The sequence below is a fragment of the Orycteropus afer genome, unplaced genomic scaffold (genome assembly GCF_000298275.1).
Source record: "Orycteropus afer afer isolate SDZICR_OR568_19922 unplaced genomic scaffold, OryAfe1.0 scaffold00330, whole genome shotgun sequence".
Classification (NCBI taxonomy): Eukaryota; Metazoa; Chordata; class Mammalia; order Tubulidentata; family Orycteropodidae; genus Orycteropus; species Orycteropus afer.
Window position 1 is genome coordinate 3,567,753 of NW_006921917.1, and position 12,307 is coordinate 3,580,059.

At 38.2% G+C, this 12,307-nt stretch overlaps 1 pseudogene; it reads right to left on the reverse strand.

Moving 5' to 3' along the window:
- Positions 1 to 12,042, reverse strand: part of LOC122149500 — a 38,911-nt pseudogene extending 26,869 nt beyond the window's left edge.
- Positions 12,043 to 12,307: the final 265 nt, after the last annotated feature.

The window sequence follows — 12,307 nt, forward strand, 5'->3', positions numbered from 1 at the left end:
CCAAACCCACCAGCCACTCCTCGGAAGGAAGGTTGGGCAATCTACTTCTGTAGTGATACTGCCTTGGAAACCCAAGGAGGGGTCACTATGAGTCAGGTCCGACTCGATGGCACATAACAACAACAACAACATCAGACCAGTAAGCCTGGTCTTTTTTTATGATTTTGAGTTTTGTTGCACATTTTTCTCCCACTCTATCCAGGATCTCCTGCACTGATCCCTTTCCAAGTGGTTGACAGTGGTAGCTGGGCACCATCTAGTTCTTCTGTCTCATGGTCACATAGGCTGAGGTTTACATGGTCCACTAGTCCCTTGGACTAATTGTTTCCATGCATCTTCGACTTTCCTCATTCTTCTTTGCCCTGGATGAAGAGAGACAGATTGTTGCATCTAGATGGCTGCTCGCAAGTTTTAAGACCCCAGTCCCTACTCACCAAAGTGTTGTTGTTGTTGTTGTTATGTGCCGTCGAGTCGGCCCCAACTCATAGCAACCCCTCCTTGGGTTTCCGAGGCAGTATCACTACGGAAGTAGGATTGCCCAACCTTCCTTCTGAGACTCACCAAAGTAGAATGTGGAAAAATGTTTTTGTGTAGTATGTTTTGCCAATTGAGCTTGATGTCCCCCATGACATAATCCCAACCCCACAGGCCTGACAACTCACTCCATCAGGGTGGTTGGCTATAGCTAAGAAGTTACCATAACTTTGCCCCCTGTTAATTCTATTGATACAGACATTCTTACAGTCATACAAATATATGTGTGTAGAAATACCCTCTACCAACTTTGTATATATGGTCATGGGCATATTCCCTTTTGTGGGTAAGGCACACCTTAGTCTTCAAAGTGATGTTTTTGCTTTTTAACACTTTGAAGACATTTTTTGTAGGACATTTGCTCAGTGCAATACATTGTTTGATTTCTTGACTGCTGCTTCCATAGGTGTTTATTGTGGAGCCAAGTAAAATGAAATCCTTGACAATTTCAATCTTTTCTCTATTTGCCATGACTTGCTGATTGGTCCAGTTGTGAGAATTTTTTTTTTCTTTATGTTGAGGTGTAATGCATACTGAAGGCTTGTAGTCTCTGATCTTCATCAGTAAGTGCTTTAAAACTTATTTACTTTCAGCAACCAAGGTTGTATAATCTGTATATTGCAGATTATTAATGAGTCTTCCTCCAATCCTGGTACCATGCTCTTCTTCATCTAGTCTAGCTTCTCAGATTATTTGCTCAGCATACACATTGAATAAGTATGGTGAAAGAATACAACATTGGCACACATCTCTTTCAATTGTAAACCATGCAATATCCCCTTGTTAGATTACTGCCTCCTGTCCTACGTGTGGGTTTCATGTGAGTACAATTAAGTGTCCTAGAATTACCATTCTCCCAATGTTACCCATCACTTACATCATCACATAACTGCCTAGCTAGTGAGAATCATGGCCCAGCTAAGTAGACACATAACCTTAACCATCACAGCTAGTATTACTCTTACCTTGCACCTTGGCATTTATTCCTGCCAGACATACCTCACTGCCAGATGTCCATCGTTAATGCACAAATTAATCAGATAGTAGATATTTTGTTATTGTCATAAAATGCAAAATGTTGGATAACAAGATAGGCGGTAAATTAGCAGTAGGGTGCATTTACTGACATTTGGATACCCTCTTGTGAAGTGCCTTTTCAAGTCTTTTTCCATTTTTATATTGGGTTGCCTATTTTCTCTTATTGATTTGTGGGAATTCCTAATTTATTCTAACCTGGCATTATTCTTTCAGCACTTCAAAGATAACGTTCCATTGCATTCCGTCATCTAGTGTTTAATGTGGAAAAAAAAGCTATCTCTGTCATTGATTTTACTTTGAAGGTAATAAATCTTTTCTCTAGGTATTTTTAAGATTGTTTCTCTGTTTTTGGTTTCCAGCAGTTTTACTATATTGGAAAACATATGGTTTTCTTCATTTTTGTGGTTTATAGTATTTTTTTCTGTCTCTGATAATGTCTTTTATCAGTTTTTTTCTAATTATAGTAAATATGTATGTAACAAAATGCCTTTTCAACATTCTTCTTATGCACAATTCAGTGGCATTAGTTCTTTTATATATACAGTATTTTATTGTATTTTTGGTGCATGTTTACACAGCAAATTAGGTTCCATTTAACAATTTCTATACATGTTTTTCTATACATTTTCTACCACTCATCTGTCAGTTTGTCATAGTGTGGTGTCTGGCATGTTGCTGTGAGCCTGGAGGCTATGCCGCTGGTATTTCAAATACCAGAAGCACCGCCCATGTTGGGCAGGCTTCAGTGGAACTTCAGACTAAGCAGACTGTGAAGAAGGACAGGGCCACCATCTACTTCTGTAAAAGGTGACCACAGAAAACATCATGTATACCAGTGAAACACTGTCTGATACGGTGCTAGAAGATGAGCCCCTCAGGTTAGACAGCATCAAAGTACAACTGGGGAAGACCTGCCTCCTCAAAATAGAGGATGGAGTAAAGGTTTTGGGACCTTCATATGCTGATGTGGCACGACTCAAAATGGGAATGAACAGCAAACATTCATTAATAATTGGAACACAGAATGTGCAAAGGATGAATCTAGGAAAATTAGAAGTTGTCAAAAATGAAATGGAATGGATAAAGATCAATATCCAAGGCATTAGTGAGCTAAAATGGACTGGTATTAGCCATTTTGAATGAGACAATCATATGATCTACTATGCTGGGAATGACAAATTGAAGAGGAATAGCATTGCGTTCATCATCAAAAAGAACATTCCAAGATCTATCCTGAGGTGCAATGCTGTCAGGGTAGTATCCATATGCCTACAAAGAAGACCAATTAGTACTACTGTTATTCAAATTGACACACCAACCACTGAAGCCAAAGATGAAGAAATTGAATATTTGTTTCCAATATCTATAATCTGAAATTGACCAAACATCCAATCAAGATGAATTGCTTATTGCTGGTGATTGGACTGCAGAAGTTGGAAACAAAGAATCATTGGTAGTTGGAAAATTTGGCCATTGTGATAGAAATGATGCCAGGGATCACATGATCGAATTTTGAAAGACCAGTGACTTATTCTTTGCAAATACCTTTTTCAACAACATAAATGGCATCTATACACATAGACCTTGCCAGATGGAACACATAGGAATCAAATTGACTACATCTGTGGAAAGAGGTGATAGAAAAGTTCAATATCCTCAGTCAAAAAAGGCCAGGGGCTGACTGTTGAATAGACCATCCATTGCTCATATGCAAGTTCAAGTGGAAGCTGAAAAAACATTAAAACAAGTCCATGAGAGCCAAAATATGACCTTGATTATATCCCACCTGAACTTAGAAACCATCTGAAGAATATATTTGACACATTGAACACCAGTGACCGAAGACCAGACAAATTGTGGACTAACATCAAGAACATCATAAACAAAGAAAGCAAAAGGTGATTAAAAAGACAGAAAAGGAAGAGAAGACCAAAATGGATGTCAGAAGACACTCTGAAACTTGTTTTTGAACCAAGAGTAGAGAAAGCAAATGAAAGAAATGACTAAGTAAAAGAGCTGAACAAATTTCAAAGGGCAACTCAAGAAAACAAAGTTGACGTTGTTGTGTTGTTGTTATGTGCCATCAAGTAGGACCCAACTCATAGTGACCCCTCCTTGGGTTTCCAAGGCAGTATCACTTCAGAAGTAGATTGCCCAACCTTCCTTCTGAGGAGTGGCTGGTGGGTTTCAACCGCCAGCCTTCTTGTTAGCAGTCAAGTGCCTTAGGTACTACGCTACCAGAGCTCCCAGAAAACAAAGTGAAGTGTTATAATGAAATGTGCAAAGATCTGGAGTTAGAAAGTCAAAAGGGAAGAATACACTCAGCATTTCCGAAGCTGAAAGAACTGAAGAAATAATTCAACCCTCGATTTGCGATATTGAAGGATTCTATGGACAAAAATTTAACGATGCAGGAAGCATCAAGAGAATGTGGAAGGAATACACATTGTTATTGTATCAAAAAGAATTGGTCAACATTCAGCTATTTCAAGAGGTAACATATGATCAAGAACCAATGCTATTGAAGGAAGAAGTGCAAGTTCCACTGAGGGAATTGATGAAAATCAAGGTTCCAGGAATTAATGGAATACCCACTGAGATGTTTTAACAAACAAATGCAGCACTGGAGGCACTTACTCATTTATGCCAAGAAATTTGACAGAGAGCTACCTGGCCAATGTACTGGAAGAAATTGATATTTGTGCCCATTCCAGAGAAAGATAATGCAACAGAATGTGGGAATTATCAAACGATATCATTAATATCACATGCAAGCAAAATTTTGCTGAAGATAATTCAAAAACGGTTGCAGCAACGTATTGACAGAGAACTTCCAGAAATGCAAGCTGGATTAAGAAGAGGAAATGGAGCTAGGGATATCATTGCTGATCTCAGATGGATCTTGATTGAAAGCAAAGAATATTAGAAATATTTGTACCTGTTTTTTATTGACTATGCAAAGGCATTAGACTGTGTGGATCATAGCAAATTATAGATAACATTGCAAAGAATAGGGGTTCCAGAACACTTAATTGTGCTCATGAGGAACCTGTACATGGACCAGGAGGCTGTCATTCAAACAGAACAAGGGGATACTGCATGGTATAAAATCAGGAAGGGTGTGTGTCAGGGTTGTATCCTTTCACTATACTTATTTAATCTATATGCTGAGCAAATAATCCAAGAAGTTGGACTATATGAAGAAGAGTGTGGCATTAGGATTGGAGGAAGAATCATTAACAACCTGCGATATGCAGATGACACAACCTTGCTTGCTGAAAGTGAAGATGACTTGAAGCACTTACTGATGAAGATCAGTGACTACATCTTTCAGTATGGATTACACCTCAACGTAAAGAAAACAAAAATCTTCACAACTAGACCAATAAGCAACATCACGATAAATGGAGAAAAGATTGAAGTTGCCAGTGATATCATTTTACTTGGATCCACAAGCAACCCCCATGGAAGCAGTTGTCAAGAAATCAGATATCGTATTGCAGTGGACAAATCTGCAAAAGATCTCTTTAAGATCTTAAGGAACAGAGATGTTACTTTGATGACTAAAGTGTGCCATGGCATTTTCAATTGCTTCATATGTGTGTGAAAGCTGGACAGTGAATAAGGAAGCTCGAAGAAGAGTTGATGCCTTTGAACTGTGGTGTTGGTGAAGAACACTGAAAATACCATTGACAGTCAGAAGAACGAACAAATCTGTCCTGGAGGAAGTGCAGCCAGAATGTTCTTTGGAAGCGAAAATGGCCAGACTGGTCATGTTGTCAGAATGGACCATTCCCTGGAGAAGCATATCATGCTTGATAAAGTAGAGGGTCAACAAAAAAGGGGAAGACCCTCAATGAAATGAATTGACATAGTGGCTGTACCAACGGGTTCAAGCATAGCAGGGATTGTGAGAATGGTACTGGATTGGTCAGTGTTTTGTTCTGTTGTCTGTAGCATCACTATGAATCAGGCTCAACTTGAAAACCAAACTTACAGCCTTCGAGTTGGATCCGACTCATAGCAACCCCTCCTTGGGTTTCCCAGGCAGTATCACTATGGAAGTAGATTGCGCAATCTTTCTTCTGAGGAGTGGCTAGTGGGTTTGAACTGCCAGCCTTTTGATTAGCAGTCAAATGCCTTAGGCACTACTCCACCAGCGCTCCCACATACATAATTTTTAGTCACATTGGTTCCATTTTTCTCAAGGTGTTCTAGTTCCATTAATACAGCTTCCCCAACCTCCCTCACTTTCTCATCTTTACTTAAGTGTAAATGTTGACTGTTTGGTCTTACATAGATGATTTTTTAAAAAGAAGTCTAGTACTCATGAATGACATTGTTTATTTTATGAGCCAATCTGTTACTTAGCTGAAGGGTAACCTCTGGGAGTGGTTTCAGTAAAAGTTTGAAAGGTATCTCAGGGTGACAGTCTTGAGGATTCCTCTAGTCATACCAGTCCAGTAAATCTGACTTATTTGAGAATTGGAGTTTTGTTCTACTTTTCTCTCCCATTCTGTCTGGGTCTGTCTGACTTATCTGGTGCTACTGTAACAGATGTACCGCAAGTAGATGATTTTAACAAGCAGAAATTAATCCTGTCACAGTTTAGGAAGCTGGGTGTCCAAATCCAAAGTGCTGGATCTAGGGGAAGATTTTCTCTCTCTGTCAGCTCTGGTGGAATGTCCTTGTTTCCTTGCAACATCTGTAGGTCTGCCATTCCTCCAAGATCTCCATGTGTCTTGGCATCAGTCTTCCCCTGGGTTTAGAATGTTCTCAGGGCAGGGACCCTGGGTCCAAAGGATATGTGCCCCTTATGTGCTCCTCTTTCTTGGTAGTAGTGATGTCTCTCTCCTCCCTGCTTACTTCTCTCTCATTTTACCTTTTGTATATAAAAGATGTCACTCAAGCAAGGGTGTGACTTATGTAAGGATGATGACTTGAGTAAGGGTAGTGACTAAAGATACACCCCGCTCTGATCTTGCATCATTAACATACAGAGGTTAGGATTTACAACACATCAGAAAATTGAGGATAATTATATCAGATCACAAAATGTAGGACAAGCACACAATACTAGAAATTGTGGTCCAGCCAACTTGAGATGTATTTTAGGGGGACACAATTTAATCCATGATAAGGATTGTCTCTTGTGCTCCTGCTCAAACGTTTGGTGGTGGTAACCAGGCATCATCTAGTTCTTCTGGCCTCAGGATAGATGAGGCTATGATTCATGTAGTCCTGTAAACTAGCTTCTTCTTTGAACCTTTGATTTCTTTCTCTCTTTTTTGCTCCAGACAAATAGAGATGAATATGTGTATCTTAGATGGCTGCTTGCAAGCTTTTAAGACCTCAGATGGCACTCCCCAAACTAGGATTTAGAACATGAACTTTATGAACTATTATGTCAATTGACAGTAACATTAGTTCTTTCATCAGTTTCAAAGAACTTTCAGCCATCTCTCTCTCTCTCTCTCTCTCTCTCTCTCTCTCTCTCTCTCATGCAACCATGCACACACACATACACACACTTTGGGTTAGTACCTAAAATGGCTGCATCTTAGGAGTAAGGATGGGTCTAGAAATTCAGTGCTCACAGGAATTGAAGGTGAGTATCATGTGGCATTTGACTGCTCACCAAAAGGCTGGTAGTTCAAACCCACCAGCCACTCCTTGGAAGGAATTGGGCAATCTACTTCCTTAATGATACTGCCTTGGAAACCCAAGGAGAGATCACTATGAGTTGGATCTGACTTGATGGCAATGAAGTGTTTGTTTTTTTTTTTTTCCCCTGGTGTTTGGGTTAAGGTGATCTGTGATTGCTAGTAGTTCTAGCCTTCGTTCCTGCACATAAGAAAATGTTTTCTGAAGTTACAAAATTAGACTAAGGGATTTAATCAAGACTTGACAGAATTAAAACAATACAAGGAATCAATAAAACCAGAAGTTGGTTCTTTGAAAAGATCAATAAAATTGATAAACCTTTAGCTGAACTGTCAAAAAGAAAAGATGCAAATAACCAAAATAAGAAACAACTGACCTAAGGAAATGTTTATATATTGGAGGACATTTTCTTTGTTGGTTACCAGGGGTGGGAGGGAAGGGGAGGGAATGCTGTTAGATAGATAGAGATAAATATTGATTTGGGTGAAGAGAAGGGCAATGTACCAAATGTGAGTGACCAATATGGCAGCATTGAGGATGAGAAAGACAGAGAGAGTTACATGGGCAGTACAAACAACAAATATGAACCCCTTTGTAAATACAATACTGAGTTGTTAATGAAAGCAAATATGGGTATAGGGACGGATAGATGGGTGAACAAGCTAAACAATTATGTATGTCTAAATGGAGAGTGTATCCAAGATCATATACAGGGTTGGCAGAAAATGGGCCTCTCGAAGAGTATGAAGGGATGGACACTGGGAGGAGGTAACTATGGGGAGGAAGTGGGAGGGGAGCTGCTGCATTGTAAATTTTGATCAATGACATGAGACAAAGTATATGTGAACTGCTGTATGAAAAGTGAATTTACTCTGTAAATCTTCACCCAAATCCTAATAAAAAAAAAAAGAAAAAAAAAAAAAAGAAACAACTGACCTGATAGAGATTAGTGACAGAATATTATGAACACCTGTGCAGCAACAAATGGGATAACCTTGATGAAATGAATAAATTCTTCGAAGCATATAACCTACCCAAATTGACTCAAGAGGAAATAAATCTCAGCAGACCCATAACAAGAGAAGAGATTGAATCAGTCATCAAAAATCACCCCCTTCTAAAAAAAATAATAAAATAAATTCCTGCACCAGACAGCTTTACTACAAACTCTACTAAACAAGTGGAGAGGAATCTATACCAATCCTGTTTAAACTATTCCACAAGATAGAGAAGGAAGGAATACATCCTTACTCATTCTATGAAGCAAGCATAACCCAGATACCAAGACAAAACAAAGAAACTGCAAGAAAATAAAACTATAGGCCAATATCCCTGATGAATATAGCTGCAAAAATCCTCAACAAAACACTAGCAAACAGAATCCAACAGCATATTAAAAGAGTAATACACAATGACCAACTGGGATTCATTCCAGGAATGCCAGGATAGTTCCACATTAGAAAATTGATCAACATAATACACCATATCAATGGAGGAAAGAAAAAGAACCACGTGATCATCTCTATGGATGCAAAAAAATCATTTGGTAAGATCCAACACCTTTTGTTGATAAAAACGTTTAAAAACATAGGGATAGAAGGGAAATTCCTCAATCTGATTCAGGATATATATGAAAAACCAACATCTAACATTGTATTTAATGGAGGAAGACTGAGAACTTTCCTCTTGAAATCAGGACAAGACAAGGGTACCTGCTCTCACCACTTCTATTCAGTATCATATTTGAAGTCTTAGCTGGAGCTATAATACAAAAAAAGAAATAGAAGGTACCTGGATTTGAAAAACAAGAAGTAAAATTATCCCTATTCACACACAAGATGGTATGATCTGTTATGTAGAAAATCCCAAAGAATATGCAAGAAAACTTCTAGAGCTAATAGAGTAATTTAGCAAATTTGTCAGGTGCAAAGTCAACAAACAAAAATCGATTGAGTTTTTATACACTAGAAATGAGAACTCTGAAAGGGAATTTAAGGAGACAATTCCATTTACAATACCATCTTGAGAATAAAATACCTAGGAATAAATCTAACCAGAGACATGAAGGACTTATACAATGAAAGTTATAAAACATGGCTGAAAAAGATTAAAGACATAAAGGGAAAGATGTTCCATGTTCATGGATTGGAAGACTTAATATTATTAAGATGTCAATACTGCACTAAGTGATGTATAGATTGAACACTATCCTGTTCAAAATTCCAACAGCCTTCTTTACTGAAATGGAAAAACCAATCATCAACTTAATATGTAATGGCAAGATGCTCTGAATAGCTAAAGCAATGTTGAAAGAGAAGAACAAACTGAAAGGACTCACATTGCTGCTATTAAAACATTATACAGGTACAGTAATCAAAACAGCCTGATACTTGTATAACAATGGACACATAGGCCAATAGAATGGAATTGAGAGTCCAGAAATCTATCCACCTTTCTATGGTCAAATGGTATTTGACAAGGGTACTATGTCCACTCCATGGGAAAAGAAGAGTCTCTTCAACAAATTGGTTGGGAATATTAGATTTCCATATGCAGAAATTGGAATCCTTTTCCAATGCTGGTGGGAATGCAAAATGTAAATTATGGAAAACAGTGTGGTAGTTCCTCAAAAACCTAATATTAGAACTATGCAATGACCCATAATTCTACTGCTAGATTTGTACCCCAAAGACATGAAGGCAGAGAATCAGAAACCTGTACACAAATGTTTATTGCAGCACTATTCACAATAGGCAAAATGTGGAACCAACCTAAATACCCATCAATGGATGAACAAAATGTGGTACATATATACAATGGAATACTACTCAGCTAGTACAAAAAATGAAGTCTCAATACATGCTACTATATGGATGGAGCTTGAAGACATTATGGTGAGTGAAATAAATTAATCACAAAAGGATAAATATTGTATGACCTCAGTTATATAAAAAGAGAAGAAAAGACAAATGTATAGAAATCAAAGTTTATTAGTGGTCACCAGGTATGGGAGGGAAGGAGATAGGGAGTTATTGTTTATGGAGTACTGAGTTTCTATACTCAGGGCAAGTTTGCACAGCTGATTATTGTAATTACTGTCAATAAGTTGTACACCTGTAAAAAGCTGAATTGGCAAAAGTTGTGTAATAGACATATTGACAACAATGAAAAGAAAAAGAGTAGCTGCTGAGGTTTCTTATGTACAACTAAACACCTCATGGGATTTGATTCCTTTTTTGGAGGTTTTGGGTTATGGCTTCATGAGACATTCCAGTTAACAGGCCTAATAGCCTCTGTTCTACCTCCTAGTTCATTGTGTAGTGTTTGGGGTGTTAAACGCTCATAAGTGACCATCCAAGACACAATAATTGGTCTCTGTTCACCTGGAGCTGCAGAAGAAGAAGGAGAGTGAGGAGTAGGAGGAGCAAGTGGAATGTGTGGCTAATTGTCTCTATGAACAACTGCCTCCTCTGCCGTGAGATCAGAACTGGATGGTGCCTGGCTACCATTAGTGAACATTTTGATCAAAGATTCTGTAGAAGGATCCTGATCAAAAGGGGGAAAATATAGAACAGAATTTAAAATTCTCATAGACTCCAGACTTTCTACTAGAGCCATGGAGGCTGAATGAATCCTTAAACTACTGCTCTGAGATAATCTTTAAACCTTAAATCAAAACATATTCCCTGAAGTTTTCTTAAAATGAAACAAGAGTTTAGCTTAACTACTACAGAATGTCTGCCTTAAGCATCATGGTCTTTTATGATCTATCTATACAGGATCAAATTGACAACAGCAACTCAAAAAATCAGACAGGGAACTTAGGAGGCAGTGTGTATATATTAATGGGAAGGAACAACTTGGAAAAGGAGGGTGAAAATGGTTGCACAACTCAAAGAATGTAATCAATGTCACTGACTTGTACCTGTAGACACTGTTGAATTGGTGTATGTTTTGCTGTGTGTATTCTCAACAGCAACATAAATAAATAAAATGAAAAATGATGGTTATTAGTTGTATTATGTTGCTTTTGACTAGTCCAAAAAGAGGAAATATCAATTCATATGCTCTGGGGGAGAGGTAATACTAAGACCACTCTGCAGCATGATAGAAATTTGAAGACAATCCTATGTTTGTTTTTTAGTTTAATTTATGTTATGATGATATACACAAAAAAGGATACACTGTTTTGACAAATTCTACATGTACAATTCAGTGACATTGTCTTCAGTCCTCAAGTTGTGTAATCATCCTTGCTATCTTTTCCCAAATTATTCTACCATCATTAACATGAAGTCACTGACTCCAAAGTTTCTCATCTAACTTTTGGAGATGGTATTGTCAATTTGATCCCATATAGATTAGTCTTTGAGAGAGCACAATGCTCAAGGCAGACATACTTTACTAATTGCTTGGTTCAAAACTAACTTCCAGGACATGTTTTGGTTTGAGGTTAAAGATTTAAAGATTATCTTGGAGGATAATCAGATATAGATGACAACTTGGGAAACTTAAGTATCAAAGGCAATGCTGGAGAACCAAAGTATTAGTATTACTTCTCCTCCAGAGTACCAAGTGGAAGGAGAGACTGCACAAAAGCAGTGGATATGGAGAATTACAAATTGCCAACCTTTGCCAGATGAACCTGCACAGCTTGGTCATATTGAGACAAAGCAAGCTGTGTTCCAAGTCCAGACCTCCATCACCTGGCACAGACAAGCAGAAGTGACTCTGCACCCACATCCAGAGCTATGCAGGAGTAAGTCTCACACTGCAAAAGTTAAATACACTCACTTCATCCACCATGCCTCCCCCTAGCCCTCCCAAGCCAAAGAAAATGGGTGGTGACTGTATAAGTGCTGCTAACTAGCAAATAGAGGAGCACAGTACCCTGCTTATGTAGATAATATCCAAAGAAAACAAAAATTATGGGCCAGTCCCTCCAACATACAATCACCAATTAAATATAAACACAAAAACATCACAATGTCTCAGACAAAACAGAGCATCACAGTCCACACAAAGAAGCAAGATAAAGCAGGAGAAACAAGGGACCAGGATACAGACCCAG